The sequence below is a fragment of the Schistocerca nitens genome, chromosome 7 (genome assembly GCF_023898315.1).
Source record: "Schistocerca nitens isolate TAMUIC-IGC-003100 chromosome 7, iqSchNite1.1, whole genome shotgun sequence".
Classification (NCBI taxonomy): domain Eukaryota; kingdom Metazoa; phylum Arthropoda; class Insecta; order Orthoptera; family Acrididae; genus Schistocerca; species Schistocerca nitens.
The window spans coordinates 316,245,256-316,265,554 of NC_064620.1; the positions used below are offsets into that span (position 1 = coordinate 316,245,256).

At 43.9% G+C, this 20,299-nt stretch overlaps 1 non-coding gene across 1 annotated transcript; it reads left to right on the top strand.

Annotated features, from left to right (window-relative positions):
* The first annotated feature begins 3,602 nt into the window (after positions 1-3,602).
* Trnas-cga (transfer RNA serine (anticodon CGA)) lies at positions 3,603-3,677 on the top strand. Its single transcript has one exon. It is a non-coding gene; the product is annotated as a tRNA-Ser (tRNA).
* The last annotated feature ends 16,622 nt before the right edge of the window (positions 3,678-20,299 follow it).

Below are 20,299 nucleotides of genomic sequence, written 5' to 3' on the forward strand. Positions count from 1 at the left end.
TGAGGAGTGGGATAATTGGGACTAACAGTGCCTTGATGAACTTGTGGATAGTATGCTACGACGAATAGAGCCATGCATCAATGCAAGAGGACGTGCTACGGCGTATTAGAGGTACCGATGTGTACAGCAATCTGGACCACCACCTCTGAAGGTCTCGCTGTTTACGTTGATGTCTATTATAATTTCCTGTACAGGTTATGGAACTCTCGAAACCGAGGTGATATAAAACTTTTTGTGATGTGTGTATCTCGCATTACACTGATGTTACAGCATTCCACATCTTATTGGGTATATAATTCCACATTATTGTGGAATTTTCAGGGAGACCTTTTAATTGACAATTTTTGCAAATTGATTACTCTTGTATGTAGTTATTCCTTTGGTTTTAAACGCTACATATGAGTTTCCTGTTGCTAGATATACTATGTCAAGTCCATCGCATTGAGATAGAGCGTAAGCTTCGTTTTTTAAGTAGACTCATACGAGATTTTTCGTGATTTAACAGGCTATACGTCCGTGGATCCACTGTTTTCTCCAACTGCTCCAACCCGCGATCATTTTCGGCACGTATTTTCAGTACATGCTAAGATCTTTTACTCCCCAGTTGTATCCACATTTTTCCGCGCCCTCGTGTTAAAGTAATGTGTAAGCGTCGCTTACACCTGCCGTAGCTCCTTTTTCGAATTGCGATTTGTTTTCTTCCATACCACGTCGAGTTGCTGCACTAAGCCATGCAAAATAAGGTCCGACGCGATATGGGGAGTTTCCAAATCAAATGTTCAAATCTTATGGGACTCAGCTGCTAAGCTTACACACTGCTGTGTATCCTAAGGACAATGACACACATCCATGCCCGAGGGAGGACTCGAACCTCCGCCGGGACCATCCGTATGGGGAGGTATCCCAGGACTTTTTTCACGTCAGTGTAGTGTGTAATGTATTATTTTTGACATTAGTGCATCATCTCGTTTGCTACTTTGGGCACATCTGGAATGGCGTCCGCCCGCGTGATCAACCACAGCGGGGTGCTGGTGGCTCAAGTGACGGCTGGGGCGGCGGTGAGCGGCAAGATGAAGAGCAATGGTCGGCGCTGATGAGCCGGCCATTCTTTCCACTCAGGCCGCCACTCCGCCCCGCGGTGGCGGCTCCCCTCGCCTCCCACGCCGCTAATTCGTTACGTCCCGAGCAGCTCAGGCGGATAGCAGGCAGGAGCAGAGGTGATTAGTCGGTGCGCGTGGCGCTGCCGCCTCGCTGTTACCAACACGCGACGTCCCAGAATTAGCTACGTCAGGCAGAGTGCGTGTTTCTCAGCTGCATTCCCACTATGCTACGAGATAGAGGAACTGGCGGCTGGAGAGGCCGTGAACTCAGTCTTCACAAGTCGGAAGCCTGCGGTCCAAAGGCTCACGTACGTCGAGCAAAGCCCGGCAAACTACGTTGGCAACAATGCTGCCTGACAAAATTATCCCGTCAGTGCAAAAAATGTCGGGTCCGGATTAATGAAAAAATAGAGAAAATTAATGGTTTTTATGATTCAGGTTTTCTGCATAGTCTCTCCCTTGCAGTCCCCCCGTCCAATAGAATATAACACATTCAGCGTTCATACAACCATGTGAAAGTGTCATGGTAGTTACTCTTTGGGACGTTGTTCAAGTAGCGCGTCATAGTGGCTTGAATGCCGGTTATGGCATTACTGCGTTCATTCTTCATGTGAGAGTCTGAACTTCCTTGTTTTGTGGTGGGTTCGTACTGATAACACCAGGTCTCGTCATCCCTGATGAATTTTTCCCGACAGTAATTGCTCGCGTTTATGCATTTCAATCAAGTCGTGGCAGGTGTCTACATGTAGTTATTGTTACCAAGTCAAGGTGTGTGGGAAAAACTTCGAATACCCTTTTGCTTCTTCAGAATATTCTGTGGAATATGATCAATAATTTAGATTGTTGCTCCACTCCTATTTCCGACAAAAGAACGTCGACAAACCATGGCCGCACATCCACTATTTAACAGTACCTGCACATAACCGACTGGCCAACTACATGTCTGTTGTTTATAGTTGTTCGCTCGAGATTCCAGTGTAGTTATCGCGCTGAAGCCGTTTTTAGGCCAGGTACAAAGTCTGCCTCGGAGCTGTTCGGACAGGCGATGCACAACGCTTTACAAGGCGCTCGCTTGAAAATTACATGATTACCTAACTCGTCAGACAGCCGTTGCAGTAAGAATTTTGCAACCACAATCGGGTAACTTATTTTAAGAAATTTATTCCGGCTATACAACTATATGTGAAGAAAATGTTTGAATATGTTGTAGTGAAATAACGCTTATAACTCCATTTGTAATCCGCTCCATATTAACGTATTCTCGCAGATTTGTGAGGTTTGTTGAAGTAATTATATGCGTTAGTGTTCCTCTTGTATAAATATTATTTTTCTGTCAGTATGTGAAGGTTTATCTTAGTATCATAATCCCTTCAGTAGCTCCTGTTTTCACTAACAGACTGATTCACGAGGAACATTTGTTTTTATACACACTAAAAAAAAAGAAAAAAAAGACGCACCACGAAAGAATTATCCGGATTCGACGGAAATCGGTAGATCTGATACACACAAACATAATTACAGTTTCAGAGAAACTGGATGTTTTATTGAAGAGAAAGGGTTTCACAAATTGAGAAAATCAATAATGTTTTGGTCCACCTCTGGTCCTTACGCAAGCTGTTATTCGCTTTAGCATTGACTGATAAGATTTCTTGGATGTCCTTCTAAGGCACACAGTGCAAAAGTCTGTCCAATTAGCGCGTCAGATAATCAAACTTCTGAAATGGTCGCAGAGCCCAGTTAATAGTACTCCAAACGTTCTCAACAGAGGAGCTATCTGGCAATCTTGCTGGGCAAGGTAGGGTCTGGCAAGCGCGAAGACAAGCAGTAGAAATTCTCACCGTGTGCGGGTGGATATTACCTTGCTGAAGTGCAAGTCCAGGATAGTTTGCCATGAAGGGCAACAAAACGAGGCATAGAATATAGTCGATGGGCCCCTGTACGGTAATGGTCCCGCGGACGACAACCACAGGAGTCTACGCATAAAAATGAATTGTACTCCTGACCATCACTTCTGGTTACTGCGCTGTGTGGCGAGCGACAGCCAGGTTGGTATCTCACCACCCTCCGGGGTATTTCCAGACGCGTATTCGGCATGGAATATCATTGACTGGCTCTAACTGTCCTTAGTGATGGGTCCCGCTTCGAAATGAGCCACGGTGACCAGCGAAGATATGGCTATAGACGCCCAGGACAGCAGTGGGCTACCAACCTGACTGCCGCCCGCCATACGACCCGACAAACAGGAGTGATCACAATGAGATCTTGACTCTGCAGCCGAGTGTGCGCTTATATGAAACTTCCTGGCGGATTAGAACTGTGTGCCGCACCGAGACTCGTACTCGGGACCCTTGCCTTTCGCGGGCAAGTGCTGTACCAAATGACCTGCCCAAGCACGACTCACGACCCGTTCTCACAGCTGCCAGTATCTCGTCTCCTACCTTCCAGACTTCACAGAAGCTCTTCGCGAAACTAACAGAACCTTGCAGGACGGGTCGTGAGTCGTGCTTGGATAGCTCAGTTGGTAGAGCACTTGCCCACGAAAGGCAAAGGTCCCGAGTTCGAGTCTCGGTCCGGCACACAGTTTTAATCTGCCAGAAAGTTTCAACCAGGAGTGATGTTCTGCAGTGCCATTTCTTTTTATAGTAGAACCCCTATGGTCGTCGGGGCGCCATTACATCTCAGCGGTACGCCGACGATACTGAACGCCTCATTTTGTTGCCGTTAATGGCAAGCCAGCTTGGACTTACATTTTAGCTAGATAATGCCCGCCTGCACACGGCGAGACTCTCTACGGCTTATCTTCTTGCTTGTCAAATCCTACCTTGGGCAACAAGGTCGCCAGATCTCTATCGAATTAAGCACGATGGGCAGAGCCTCCATCCGTCTTGGGATTTTGAAGATCTCACGCGCCAATCTGACAGAATTTTGCACGATATCGCTCAGGAGGACATCCAACAACTCTATCAATCAATGCCAAGCCGAATAGCTGCTTGCTTTAAGGCCAGAGGTGGACTATCGCATTACTGATTCGCTCAATTTGTGAATCTCTTCCTCTTGAATGAACCAATAAACCATTCAATTTTTCTGAAACTGTAATCTTATGTTTGTCTGTACATGTACATCACATCTGCTGATTTCCGTCTCATTCGGGTAATTCCTTCACGGAGCACCCTTTTTGACCTAGTGCGTAGTTTATAAATATTTCGTGTAAACTGGCTCAATTATGATGATCTTTACTGATTATGTTGTGCCACCAGAGAGCTTTCGTAGCTTTCACTGGTTAAATTGAATAACAGTTTCACTTCCTGCCATGTAAACCTTACATTTTCTTAAAATGCCTACCATTTTTACGACTGTTTTAGAGTTTTGAGAGTTACATGCCCCTCACTACACAATGAAGACCTATGGAGTCCTTCAGTATTCTTGATTTCGTATTTAAAAGCGGGAGAAATCGCACTCCATCAAATGACGAGATCGACAGCTACCGAAATTTGCAGGTCCCGTTAGTTGGCCGGATAAGCAGTCGAAGTGTGAGTCATACTAAAACTGGAATGTGGAGGTAATATTCAGTTACCTAACGTCGTTCTCTGAATTTTATTCGTAACTCAGCGCGGTAGCTCGTAAATAAAATTGCCACTACGCCAGACAAGTCTTTCGGCAGTAGTTACTTAGTGCTACCCGTGTGAACGTGGGGCGACTCGCTAGTTTAAACCGTAAACCTGTTTTTGTTTTGATTGCGTGAAAGTCTAAATATTCATAAGCTCCGCATGTTTCTTTGAACTTCGGGACAAAGCAGAAAATACAACTCTTCTGCTCCCCACAACAAACACTGACAAAGACGCCAGCACAGTTGCTGTACGCTTGGAGGCTGCTGTGTTTCATAATGACCTGTTTTTTGGAAGAGGGGAGGAAAGCGGAAGGCGACACAAGGGAAGTTCACGGAGGGAACAGTCGTACAACGTTGAGGAACAGAAATAACCAGAAATACAAAAGTTGGTTTAATTTATTGTTGTTTAATTGCCATGCTTTGAGTAGCTACGTGTATCTGGAAAGTCATCATCCAATGAGTCATTTGAAACAAGGACAATGTTCCCAACAAAATTTCTCTGTTGGATTTCTTCAGAAAGTCATTTTCTTGGAAATTGTCGGTATAGAGTAGGCACTTAAACCCGGCCTCCACAATAACATTACCAGTCGTAAGTAAATCCAGCATACTTGTAATTTTGAATGTTCAACAATTCTTATACCTTGTAAATGAATCCCTCTGAAATTAAGGCACCTTTACTCGCAAACAATAATAGCAGCAGTCCGCGAAGTAAATCAAAGCTCTCTTTGCGGTCGTAGAACACTTCCATGTAGCGAACGCGTAAGTGAATGATTAGACCAATAAAACTGCAAAGCTGTGCCCGTAGCGGAATGAATGTAAAACCGTGTCGCCTTGTTAGCAAGAGGTAGCCGCCTAGTATTCGTTGTCTCTCATGATTCTTGCTGGATACCAGCTGTGACGCGGCGTGCCCTTAGCTTAATGGACCAAACTGCGCTGAGCTAAAGGCTTCTCACTGCAGTTACAAACTAAAGGAGGGGGGAGGGGAACTCACATACTCTTCTGAGGCATCAGTTTTGCTGCTCTTTAGTATGGAACCATAATTAGAAAGCTCGCGAGACCTTGGATTCCCTCTTTCCATTGTTAAATTTCCGATGTTCAAGACCAGTTATCTCAGCGAGTGTCAGAAACTAGGATTTACAAATTCGTAGCATTTATTAACTACAGTGTCATCATTATTCTTATCTACGATAAGGAGTTCTTGACAATTGTGAAATGTTTTATACTTGTAGCACTTAACGATTTGTAATTATTTCTCTCTACGTCCATTAGCACCTTTGTCGCCCTGTGCACTAACGTGTAAAATTAGCTCCCTTTTTATTGTTTAGCCGAAACATCAGCGTCTACCGCGAATGTGAATGCCGCTTTGCTACGTTTCGGGCAGGTAACGCTACAAGGGAAATATACAAAAGGAGTAGAGCCCAATGGAGATTCATTATAGTGATGACATGGGCTTCACACAGAGAAATCTACTGCGGTATGACAAAACGCAGATTTTTATGGCCCTGTGCATGCGAACAAGCATCTCAGAAAATGAGAACTTGTCGGATGTTCGCTTGCTGTTGTTCCGAGCATCAGCGGGAAGTAGTTGCATTATGGCAAAACCACGAGAAAGAGACAAGGTGAATGTCCACAGCTCGTCACGGGACATGGAAGTCGGAGCTTTATCCCATTTGTAAAGCACGGTAGGTGGCGGTCTTTGGCGTATTTAACAACAGTACGATGCTGATGTAGCACATATAGAACATTGTGCTTTGTAGCAGATGTCACGTACAGGTATTAGTTCCCATGTTGAGCCAACAACGCAGTCACGTAAGATTACAGAGGGCACAGGTCTTCAAGACTGGACACAGGATCATTGAAATAACGTCATATGGTGGTGGACTCATTTCGCGTTACAACATGTCGATGACTGTGGCTGGGTAAGTAACCATTCAGGTGAATGGCTGCTCAACACATGCGTTGCACAATGGATTCTGGCCAATAGGAGCAGTATTATGTTATGGAGGATATTTACCTGGCATCCAGTGAGGTAATCGGAGGCACCGTGACAATTATGGACTACGACAACAATTTTGTGGATCACTTGTATCCCTTCATGATTGTTGCCTCCCTCATAGCGTTCACATCTTCCAGCAAGATAACAATCCATGTCACAAGGCCATAATTGGATGATTTCAGGAGCATAATGGTGAATTCACGTTAGTAGGAATGCAAAGCCAATTGTGGGCTAAAAATAGTCACAATGTGTGCAGTGTGTGCTGGCCTTCCTTGTACGTGACATCAAAATAAAAGATGACAACCCACGCTGCATTCTCAAGCAAAGCCCACCTCTCGGTATCGCTCTCCCTCTCCTCACCATCAATCAGAGCCTAGAGTTTGACCCTATTTGATAAGTTCTTCATTTTTAACCTAAGAACTTCATTTTTTGAAGTAAGAATTCAATTTGAATCTTAGAATCAATTGGTGGAGGCTGAACTGCTACGAAAGAGCGCTAGTGTTCCTAATGGAAATAGTTTTATTGACAAAACCTTGTCTGAGTTTGTCTAAAACAAATACCAAAGACAGCGGAACATTGTAGTGACCCTATGCTGGAGTATTACGTTTATCTTGCATTAAAAATCTTTGTCATCCTCTGCTATTGTGAAGTGGATGATGATGATGATGTTTGGTTTGTTGGGTGCTCAACTGCACAGTCATCAGCGCCCCAGTCCAATTTTTTACAGTCCAATTTTTTTACACAGTCCATTATAGCCACTGTCACGGATGATTATGATGATGAAATGATGAAGACAGGACAAACACCCAGCCCCCGGGCAGAGAAAATCCCCAAGCCGGCCGGAAAGCGAACCTGGGACCCCATGATCCAGAGGCAGCAACGCTAGCCACTAGACCACGAGCTGTAGACATTGCGAAGTTGAGACCACATGACCTTCACACTAACACCTCCATGTTAAAGCAAAAATATAGAAAGTTTACCGACATTGAATCAAAATTGTAATAAATTGCCCTCCATGTTACTGAAAAGCTGTAACAGACTGCTCCATACTGATATATTATAGGAAAATAAAAAGCAAAGTGGCCTTTTGTGATACGGTGGTCCATGACCGTTTACACGATAGGAGAATGGTTGTTAGTTTGCAGGTTAGGTAACGATGGTCAATTTGCAGGGTGCAACAATGATGGTAATTTCACAGGGTCACAACCGTTATCCCATAGGTAGCGATGGTAAGTATGCAGGGTGGTCGTCATTACCCATGGGGCAATGACAGTCAGTTTAAAATTTGAGCAGTATTACCCTTGGAGACAGTGATGGTCAATTTACAGAGTGAGAACCATCGCTATGAGCGGCAATGAATGTCAGTTTACAAGGTGACTATCATTGCCTCCAGTCACTAATGGTCACTTTACAGGGTGACTTCCCGCACCCCCCCCCCCCCCTCCCACACCCCTGAGGCGATGATGGTTAGTTTACAAGGTTGTTCTATTTACAAATGATTTATCATAGTGTCAGGCAATAATGATCATTGTAGAAAGTGATCACCTTTACCCCTAGGGGGCAATGATTGTCAGTTTACAAGCTGACAATCACTACCCCCATACCCCCAGAGGCAATGATGGTCAATTTACAATGAACTACTATTTTCCCAGATCCAATGATAGTCAATTTATAGGGTGACCACCATTAGCCCTGTGGAGCGAGAATGGTCACTTTATATGGTGACTACCATTAAATGTTAGGAACCGTTCTATGTTACAGCAAAGTGCTAAAATCTTGCCCTAAGTTTCAGAGAAAATTGGCAAAAAATGCCCAGATTACAGCAGATATTGTAAAAAATTGCCCTATATTGCAACAAAGTTTTAACAACTTGCACCATGCTATTTCATTTGTGCCAAATTGTCTCTGTGTGCAGTTTATACACTCCTGGAAATTGAAATAACAACACCGTGAATTCATTGTCCCAGGAAGGGGAAACTTTATTGACACATTCCTGGGGTCAGATACATCACATGATCACACTGACAGAACCACAGGCACATAGACACAGGCAACAGAGCATGCACAATGTCGGCACTAGTACAGTGTATATCCACCTTTCGCAGCAATGCAGGCTGCTATTCTCCCATGGAGACGATCGTAGAGATGCTGGATGTAGTCCTGTGGAACGGCTTGCCATGCCATTTCCACCTGGCGCCTCAGTTGGACCAGCGTTCGTGCTGGACGTGCAGACCGCGTGAGACGACGCTTCATCCAGTCCCAAACATGCTCAATGGGGGACAGATCCGGAGATCTTGCTGGCCAGGGTAGTTGACTTACACCTTCTAGAGCACGTTGGGTGGCACGGGATACATGCGGACGTGAATTGTCCTGTTGGAACAGCAAGTTCCCTTGCCGGTCTAGGAATGGTAGAACGATGGGTTCGATGACGGTTTGGATGTACCGTGCACTATTCAGTGTCCCCTCGACGATCACCAGTGGTGTACGGCCAGTGTAGGAGATCGCTCCCCACACCATGATGCCGGGTGTTGGCCCTGTGTGCCTCGGTCGTATGCAGTCCTGATTGTGGCGCTCACCTGCACGGCGCCAAACACGCATACGACCATCATTGGCACCAAGGCAGAAGCGACTCTCATCGCTGAAGACGACACGTCTCCATTCGTCCCTCCATTCACGCCTGTCGCGACACCACTGGAGGCGGGCTGCACGATGTTGGGGCGTGAGCGGAAGACGGCCTAACGGTGTGCGGGACCGTAGCCCAGCTTCATGGAGACGGTTGCGAATGGTCCTCGCCGATACCCCAGGAGCAACAGTGGCCCTAATTTGCTGGGAAGTGGCGGTGCGGTCCCCTACGGCACTGCGTAGGATCCTACGGTCTTGGCGTGCATCCGTGCGTCGCTGCGGTCCGGTCCCAGGTCGACGGGCACGTGCACCTTCCGCCGACCACTGGCGACAACATCGATGTACTGTGGAGACCTCACGCCCCACGTGTTGAGCAATTCGGCGGTACGTCCACCCGGCCTCCCGCATGCCCACTATACGCCCTCGCTCAAAGTCCGTCAACTGCACATACGGTTCACGTCCACGCTGTCGCGGCATGCTACCAGTGTTAAAGACTGCGATGGAGCTCCGTATGCCACGGCAAACTGGTTGACACTGACGGCGGCGGTGCACAAATGCTGCGCAGCTAGCGCCATTCGACGGCCAACACCGCGGTTCCTGGTGTGTCCTCTGTGCCGTGCGTGTGATCATTGCTTGTACAGCCCTCTCGCAGTGTCCGGAGCAAGTATGGTGGGTCTGACACACCGGTGTCAATGTGTTCTTTTTTCCATTTCCAGGAGTGTACATACAGTTACAATTTTGCTGCAACATAGTGCAAAAACTAATATATATATTTGAGCAGCAGCATTTCTGTGAGGCATAATTAATTAGACTCCGATTAATATTAATGAAGTTAATGATCAACTATTGATGGTAAAGGTAACTGCTCCTCCTCTAGATCTATGAATAATACAAGTTTACTTGAAAATGGCGAACAATCGATATGAAGGAATCAAAAATATGTACAACGGAATACAAGAAATGCTATAAACAATATACGATAACGGGAGACTGATGGATACTAACGGACGTTAAAATGGGCTGGCAAATTTGGACTGGATAGTATGAATAGTAGAGTTGAAAAGCTATTAGCTTTTTTATGAACATTGTGAAATCATTGTGTTCCTAATGAATCCACTGTTCATAGTTTCTAACAGAAGAAAACATAGTTATGAACAACCAGAGGATGGTTACATTATACTCAAAGTTACATTCTACTCAAAGTTACAGATGCCTTATACTCTGCTTTTAACAGTGTCACCACATAACGATTACAGCCATTTGTAATATTAGACTTAAAAAGCAACAGTGTACAATTGGGACTAAATGGAATATAGAAGGATTAAAGACTGAAGACTCAAATAAAAGAACAGAATGGATTTGGACAAACATATTGTCACCAATACAGGCGACAAGAACCAAATAACAACTACTCGCTGAACAAAAAACAACTAAATAAGAATAATTAATTATTTTTTAAAGAAGAAAGATTATTCGTTTACCAAGAAACACTATAATACAGATACAAAAAATAAATTCACAAATTCGTTTCTTTGGAGCATTTTTAACTATGGAAGTTAACGGTGGACTCAGAGGAAACAAGAAAAAGAAAAAATTACTAGTAACAGAGATATAGATATGGAGAAGAGTAACAAAACATCCTGGAATCAAATAAAATCCAATGAACAAATACTCACAGATATTAAAGAGGAAAGGGTATCAATTAAAATGATGCAGAGAAGAAAAACCAAAATAATTTGAAACCTAATTTGATGTAGCTACTCCATAAAAACTCGTATAAGGAACACTCCTGGGGAAAAAAGTGAAGAGGCAGATGGAGAACATTCCTATTACAAAGTGTTAGCACTGGAACAAACTGCAACTACGACGATATGCTAAACATTGTGAGGGACAAAGACAGAGGGCTACATCGACAAATCGTCGCATCTAGTGTTTTATAATGTCTCTGAATTCTCTGGCATTTTGCTGATTGATTATGTTTCAACTCTTTCTGTGCTTTACAGTCAAGTTTCTCAAATAGTTACTGAACAGTTTTATTAAGCATTATATTCGTTGTCTAGTCTACATTAACATCGTCACCCTCATCACAACCATCATCATAATCGACATCAGCACTCGTTAGACGTACATGACTAGATAAAGGCCACCTCCAAACTTCTCAAATCACTGCAGTTTTTTGTAGACAAATTTGAATCCATGTTGCCCCTGTCCATTTTTAACGCCATTTAATCACAATCAATTTCGTCGTTTTCTCGATCTCGTCGTATCTCTTGAAATCCAGCAAACAAACTCCTTTGTTAATCAATCATCAGTTGCCTCATTTCATAATTACGTCTTTTATTCGAATCTCTTCCTAGATCATCTTGGTAATTTTTCTGACTATACAACACTCATATTTCTTTTGATTTCTGAGGAAAGTTTTAGTTTTTGAACAGTTTTTGCAATAAAAGGCCATGTCTTACTGCTGTAACAAACATTTCTCTTTTCAGAGACACTGGAAATGTAGTTTCAAAAATCCGATTTAGTTTATCAGAAACATGCCAGTGGAATTTTGTTCTTTTTTAATTCCTTCTTGTATTTAGCCTGTTACTCTCTGTAATTGCTCTACATAAAACATGTACATCAGCATCTATAGCTACACTCCACAAGTCATCTTTTGATATGTGGCGGAGGGTACTTTTCGTACAACTGTCATTTCCCAACTTTTCTGTTACAGTCGTGAATTTCTGTGGGCAGAACGATTGTTCTAAGTCTCCATGTGAGCTCAAATACAGGGTTATTACAAATGATTGAAGCGATTTCACAGCTCTACAATAACTATATTATTTGAGATTTTTTCACAATGCTTTGCACACACAGACAAAAAGTATTTTTAGGCATTCACAAATGTTCGGTATGTGCCCCTTTAGTGATTCGGCAGACATCAAGCTGATAATCAAGTTCCTCCCACACTCGGCGCAGCATGTCCTCATCAATGAGTTCGAAAGCATCGTTGATGCGAGCTCGCAGTTCTGGCACATTGTGTCTGTTCACTTCACCATTAAGAAAAAATGTTGCTTCATCACTGAAAACAAGTTTCGCACTGAACGCATCCTCTTCCATGAGCTGTTGCAACCGCGCCGAAAATTCAAAGCGTTTGACTTTGTCATCGGGTGTCAGGGCTTGTAGCAATTGTAAACGGTAAGGCTTCTGCTTTAGCCTTTTCCGTAAGATTTCCAAACCGTCGGCTGTGGTACGTTTAGCTCCCTGCTTGCTTTATTCGTCGACTTCTGCGGGCTACGCGTGAAACTTGCCCGCACGCGTTCAACCGTTTTTTCGCTCACTGCAGGCCGACCCGTTGATTTCCCCTTACAGAGGCATCCAGAAGCTTTGAACTGCGCATACCATCGCCGAATGGAGTTAGCAGTTGGTGGATCTTTATTGAACTTCGTCCTGAAGTGTCGTTGCACTGTTATGACTGACTGATGCGAGTGCATTTCAAGCACGACATACGCTTTCTCGGCTCCTGTCGCCATTTTGTCTCACTGCGCTCTGGCGGCAGAAACCTGAAGTGTGGCTTCAGCCGAACAAAACTTTATGAGTTTTTCTACGTCTCTGTAGTGTGTCGTGACCATATGTCAATGAATGGAGCTACAGTGAATTTATGAAATCGCTTCAATCATTTGTAATAGCCCTGTATATATAATTCTACCAAGACCAAGACTAGTGTAGGAGGAAACAGTGTGTTGGATGATTCTTCGTGGGACGCACACGTTGTTATGCAGAACACATCTTTTGCAGCGTCTTTCACTGGAGTTGTCTGAACATCTCCGTAACGCTTTTTCATTTAGTAAATGAAGCTGTAACTAAACGCCTCGCTCTTCTCTGTATAATGTCTAATTTCTCTATCCAATATCCAGACTAACGAGCGATATTCAAATATTGGCCTAACGAGGATTATGTAAACTATATGTCTTGTGAGTGGTATACACTTCCTTAGGATTACTACCGGTGGAATAGCGTGCAATTTGGTACTGATAAAGTATGTGTTTGTGTCTACAGTCGCAGTTTACTTATTTCGCCTACTGGCTACCGATTTTGGTACACAAAGTAGTTGACACACCGACTTGTGAAGCAAGCGTGACGACTGCGTGCCAGGGGATGGTTTGAGGATGGTGCTGTGTACGGAAACCGACAGGCAATAGACAAAATAAAACAACTGCGACGGTACAGACAAATATATACTTTTTTGTTGCTGAGGATTCTTCCAAAGAACCCTAGTTTGGCAGCTGCCTTATCAGTGATTAATTTTATGTCGCCATTCCTCTTTAAATTGCTCCACATGCGTGCTCCCACATTTTATGAATGTGACTTGTTCTAACGACTGTTCTACTTTTATGCAATCTTACAATAATGCGTCTTTTGTCTCCGTCTATTTATGAGCAATATACTGAATTTTTTATCGCTTTTTTATTAAGTCGTTTTCTTTTCTGTCCTTCTGCCCGGTACAAGTATTGCAAATGGTTTTAAACTAACTTCCTGACGAGCTAGAGACCAGAAATTTTAAATACAGCTCAAAACTGGATAAAAATGCAGTATGTCTAGTTGGCCTATTCTGTACAAACTGTCTGTACAAAGAAGTCACAAGTCGGCGAAAATGTCTGAACATGTAAAGGGTCCTTCAGATAAGACGAAGGGTCAATACTACTTCGGGTGTTCTTACATTTCTCCGGAGTGTAAACTGATCTAGCTCGAAGTAGGCCTCTAGCAATTTTTCTATTCTCCTGCAAATAATACGAGTCAGTATTTTGCAAACATGAATTAATAAATTGATGACTAGGTAACATTCATACCTGTTAGCGCCTAACTCCTTTGGAATATGAACTGTTATATCTTTCTTGATGCCTGAGGATGTCTAGCCTGTCTCATGCATCTTGCGCACCAGATGGAATAGTTTTGGCGTGAGATAATGGAAGGTCTCCTGTTGTGTGGTTCGCAGCCTGTTTTATTTTTTTTATTTTTTGTGGTCAGTCTACTGACTGGCTTGATGCGGCCCGCCACGAATTCCTTTCCTGTGCTAACCTCTTCATCTCAGAGTAGCACTTGCAACCTACGTCCTCAATTATTTGCTTGACGTATTCCAATCTCTGTCTTCCTCTACAGTTTTTGCCCTCTACAGCTCCCTCTAGTACCATGGAAGTCATTCCCTCATGTCTTAGCAGATGTCCTATCATCCTGTCCCTTCTCCTTATCAGTTTTTTCCACATATTTCTTTCCTCTCCGATTCTGCGTGGAACCTGCTCATTCCTTACCTTATCAGTCCACCTAATTTTCAACATTCGTCTATAGCACCACATCTCAAATGCTTCGATTCCCTTCTCTTCCGGTTTTCCCACAGTCCATGTTTCACTACCATACAATGCTGTACTCCAGACGTACATCCTCAGAAATTTCTTCCTCAAATTAAGGCCGGTATTTGATATTAGTAGACTTCTCTTGGCCAGAAATGCCTTTTTTGCCATAGCGAGTCTGCTTTTGATGTCCTCCTTGCTCCGTCCGTCATTGGTTATTTTGCTGCCTAGGTAGCAGAATTCCTTAACTTCATTGACTTCGTGACCATCAATCCTGATGTTAAGTTTCTCATTTCTGCTACTTCTCATTACCTTCGTCTTTCTCCAACCATACTGTGTACTCATTAGACTGTTCATTCCATTCAGCAGATCATTTAATTCTTCTTCACTTTCACTCAGGATAGCAATGTCATCAGCGAATCGTATCATTGATATCCTTTCACCTTGTATTTTAATTCCACCCCTGAACCTTTCTTTGCTTCCTCGATGTACAGATTGAAGAGTAGGGGCGAAAGGCTACCGCCTTGTATTACACCCTTCTTAATACGAGCACTTCGTTCTTGATCTTCCACTCTTATTATTCCCTCTTGGTTGTTGTACATATTGTATATGACCCGTCTCTCCCTATAGCTTACCCCTACTTTTTTCAGAATCGTGAACAGCTTGCACCATTTTATATTGTCGAACGCTTTTTCCAGCTGTAAGAGACCACTACCCTTTAGTACAACCAGATACCAGATATTAACCCACCCCTGCCCCACACCCTCCCCCAATCCCACCATCGTCAGCATTAGCATCTAAACAACCTTGGGAGAGAAAAAATTTTCCTTCGAAGACTTTCATTCTTAGAATGACGCAATGATATTCATTGTTTGTAAGCGTCTTATCGAACCACCAACCGAAAACAGAGATACAGTTGGTATTGCTTGTTGCTAACAACCTATTTTTGTAGAAAGAAAGCTTGCTGCCTACAGTGAGGGTACACATTTCTTACAAAACCAGCTTTTTCTACGCCAGTCCCTGACTAGTCGATTATTTCTTCTGCACCCTGCAACCCACTTACAATCAACGAAGTAAAAGTTCGTGCATTATCCTTGGGGTGACTATTTCCAAATTATATGATCGGCTGACTCCTTGTTTCTAACAACGAGTTGGAAAACTTCAGGTAGCCTATGCATTGCGTCTGATTACTGCAACTAATAATAATACACTGAGGTGACAAAAGTCATGGGGTATCTCCTAATGTAGTATCTGACAGCCTTTTGACCGGCTCCCCTGCAGAAATATTGAGCCCTGCTGCGCCTACGGTAGTCCATATTGGCCAAAGTGTTGCCGGTGCAGGATTTTGTGTACGAATAGATCTCTGGATTATGTCCCATAATATTCATGCCGGGCGATCTGGGTGGCCAAATCATTCGCTCGAATGTCCAGAATATACTTCAAACCAATCACCAACAGTTGTGACTCGGTGACATGACATGATTATTTGGGAACACGAAGTCATGAGTATCTGCAAATGGTGAATTATCGGCTCAGTGTGACCAGAGGACCTAGTTTATTGCATGTAAAGACAGCCCCTGTCGTTATGGAGCTACCATCAGTTAGCACAGTGCCTTTTTGGTAACTTGTGTCGATAGCTTAGTGGGGTCTGCACCACGCTCGAGCCCTATTATCAGCTCTTACCTACTGAAATCGGGACTCTTTTGACCGATATCATCACTAGCCCAGGACAGGGCAGATGATGTGCTGTTAGCAAAGGCACCCGCGTCATTTGACGCCAAATATAGCCGCACTGTCCTAACGGATACGCCGTCATACGTCTGACATTAAGTTCACGCAAACGTCACTGCTCTCGGTCGATAAGTTTAGGCCGTCGGTCAGTGTGTGATAGGTAATCCCTGAAATGTAGTACTGTCGGCACACGCTTCACACACTGGATCTAGGGGTATAGAGTTCCCTAACGATTTCCGAAATGAAGGTCTCATGGGTCCAGGCGCAACAGGCATTCTGTGTTCAAAGTATGTTAATTCCTTTCGTGCGGCTATTATCACGTCGGAAGCCGTATCACATGAATCACGTGAGTAAAAATGATAACTCTGCCAATGCGCTGCCCTTTTATACCTTGTGTACTCGATACTGTACACATGCATGACTTTCTGTCGTCATTTGAGTGTAATAATAACACTGTGTAGGTTCTATAGCAACATATTAGGTATTACGTAGTTATTGTTGTGCTGTGTTGTCAATTGCTTCCTTTATCTATTGTAAAACGAAGAATGGAGCAATTTCTCTTGTGTCGCGAACACAGAGAACGCATTTTAATGAGATATTTAAGCATATGTGACGTATATGTCACAATTTTCCAGTCACAGATGCGTAATACAGAGTATGTGTGTAGCAGGTGGACAACGTGAGGAAGATGTTCCTCATACAGGGTGTTTCAAAAATGACCGGTATATTTGAAACGGCAATAAAAACTAAACGAGCAGCGATAGAAATACACCGTTTGTTGCAATATGCTTGGGACAACAGTACATTTTCAGGCGGACAAACTTTCGAAATTACAGTAGTTACAATTTTCAACAACAGATGGCGCTGCAAGTGATGTGAAAGATATAGAAGACAACGCAGTCTGTGGGTGCCCCATTCTGTACGTCGTCTTTCTGCTGTAAGCGTGTGCTGTTCACAACGTGCAAGTGTGCTGTAGACAACATGGTTTATTCCTTAGAACAGAGGATTTTTCTGGTGTTGGAATTCCACCGCCTAGAACACAGTGTTGTTGCAACAAGACGAAGTTTTCAACGGAGGTTTAATGTAACCGAAGGACCGAAAAGCGATACAATAAAGGATCTGTTTGAAAAATTTCAACGGACTGGGAACGTGACGGATGAACGTGCTGGAAAGGTAGGGCGACCGCGTACAACAACCACAGAGGGCAACGCGCAGCTAGTGCAGCAGGTGATCCAACAGCGGCCTCGGGTTTCCGTTCGCCGTGTTGCAGCTGCGGTCCAAATGACGCCAACGTCCACGTATCGTCTCATGCGCCAGAGTTTACACCTCTATCCATGCAAAATTCAAACGCGGCAACCCCTCAGCGCCGCTACCATTGCTGCACGAGAGACATTCGCTAACGATATATTGCACAGGATTGATGACGGCGATATGCATGTGGGCAGCATTTGGTTTACTGACGAAGCTTATTTTTACCTGGACAGCTTCGTCAATAAACAGAACTGGCGCATATGAGGAACCAAAAAGCCCCATGTTGCAGTCCTATCGTCCCTGCATCCTCAAAAAGTACTGGTCTGGGCCGCCATTTCTTCCAAAGGAATCATTGGCCCATTTTTCAGATCCGAAACGATTACTGCATCTCGCTATCTGGACATTCTTCGTGAATTTGTGGCGGTACAAACTGCCTTAGACGACACTGCGAACACCTCGTGGTTTATGCAAGATGGTGCCCGGCCACATCGCACGGCCGACGTCTTTAATTTCCTGAATGAATATTTCGATGATCGTGTGATCGCTTTGGGCTATCCGAAACATACAGGAGGCGGCGTGGATTGGCCTCCCTATTCGCCAGACATGAACCCCTGTGACTTCTTTCTGTGGGGACACTTGAAAGACCAGGTGTACCGCCAGAATCCAGAAACAATTGAACAGCTGAAGCAGTACATCTCATCTGCATGTGAAGCCATTCCGCCAGACACGTTGTCAAAGGTTTCGGGTAATTTCATTCAGAGACTACGCCATATTGTTGCTACGCATGGTGGATATGTGGAAAATATCGTACTATAGAGTTTCCCAGACCGCAGCGCCATCTGTTGTTGAAAATTGTAACTACTGTAATTTCGAAAGTTTGTCTGCCTGAAAATGTACTGTTGTCCCAAGCATATTGCAACAAACGGTGTATTTCTATCGCTGCTCGTTTAGTTTTTATTGCCGTTTCAAATATACCGGTCATTTTTGAAACACCCTGTACATTCGTTTCACTAGCAGTTAACTACCACCACATTGTGTCACATGGTAAATCTAGTATTTGAAAAGAATGTCATTATTGGTAACTTATGTAATTAGTGTGTGAGTCTAATAGTAATGATCTTTCAAAAAGAATTTAGTTTCGTGACTGAAACGCAGTTGAAAAATTTTCTTTTTATCCCTCACAAAACTACATTTTAATTACCCCAGGGTGGAAACCACTGTCCTAGTGGCTCGCATCGGCCAATATGCTCTAATGTCCTACTCACACTGGACTTGGAGCAGCAGTGGGGGTAGCGCAGGGACCCACGTTACGCCTCAGACGACGGCGGTATCTGACAGCAGGCGGGACGCGTGCAGACAGCTTGCGGTGCGGTTCGGCCTGCTGTGCAAACAATGCAGACAGCTCGGCGTTGAAGACAATTAGCCGGCCGCATTGTCTGGCTCGCCGCATCGAACGCTGGCAGGCTTTGTTCGACTGCGAAGGCGACGGCGATCCTGGCCGTCTGTTTCTTCCCTTTGTTTCCTGCTCCTTCGCCTTTCTTCTCGCGCTGCGGCTTCCAGCGCCTAGGTCGGAAGACGTCTGCAGGCCACAGCCTTAGAGCCAAAACTAGCTTTCGAATTTAACACACGAGGAGACGAGTGCAGATGGTGATACAAGTGATTGATTGAAACACTTCTTAGCTCCGTAGACGATTCTAACAGAAGCTGTGTCCTACTGCACATTATGTACTCAAATATGTTTCGCAGTCGCTAGTAGCATATCTGCATTCCAGTCCCCATCTCGCACAAATTTTCTTCCCTGACGACTCATTTAAACCGGAACGTGTAATGGAAGCTTTGAAGCCGTCCTCTCACGGGACATGGAAACGTACGTGGAGGAGCAGCTAGTGACGTGACGCCGTGGAATTCCACGTTCCACTGCACTGCGAAGCGTGAAATGGAGAATGTGGCATGTCAGATTTCTGCCTCGTGGAAGGGAACGTGATCAATGAAATGTAGCGTCTGTTTTACGCCACAAGCAGAATTTATAAGAGGTCATATTCTATGGAATTAAACTCCGTGTTTGCTGCTTTTCTTATTTATTATAGCGTATGTGGCATCAAGGTAAGTTCCATCAAAGCACGAATCATTTTGTATGAATCGAAAACACGGCATTTTAGGTGCGATACATTGAAATAAAATACCAGGTAACTACAAGTTAATATTTAATATTTCAGTGCAGTGATTTTCTACAGTCGTGAGATAGTTAAAGGTTGGTTTGTGGGATTAAAGGGAACAGACTGCGATGGTCATCGGTCCCTGATAGTTAAAGAACTGCATTTTTAACCATCAACTGAACAGATCAAACTTAATTCTCTACCGGTTTCGGTCACTCAGACCAGAATCATTGGAAGAAATGGCTTATACATTAGATGGAAAAGCAGTTCCGTTTCTCGTAGATTTTTCGAAAGTCCTCACGTTGCAGTGATTTTACATAACCATCTTTTATTTATCATTATCTTAAATGTAAAGAAACTGGTCTTATAACAACACACGACCAAATATAATCAGGCTTCATAGAAGTTCCTTTTCATTTGTCGTTTGTTATTGTAAGACCAATCTGCTGCTATTTGAGGTCGTGATATACAGTGAATCGTTGTGTACAATCATTGTAACCTTGAGG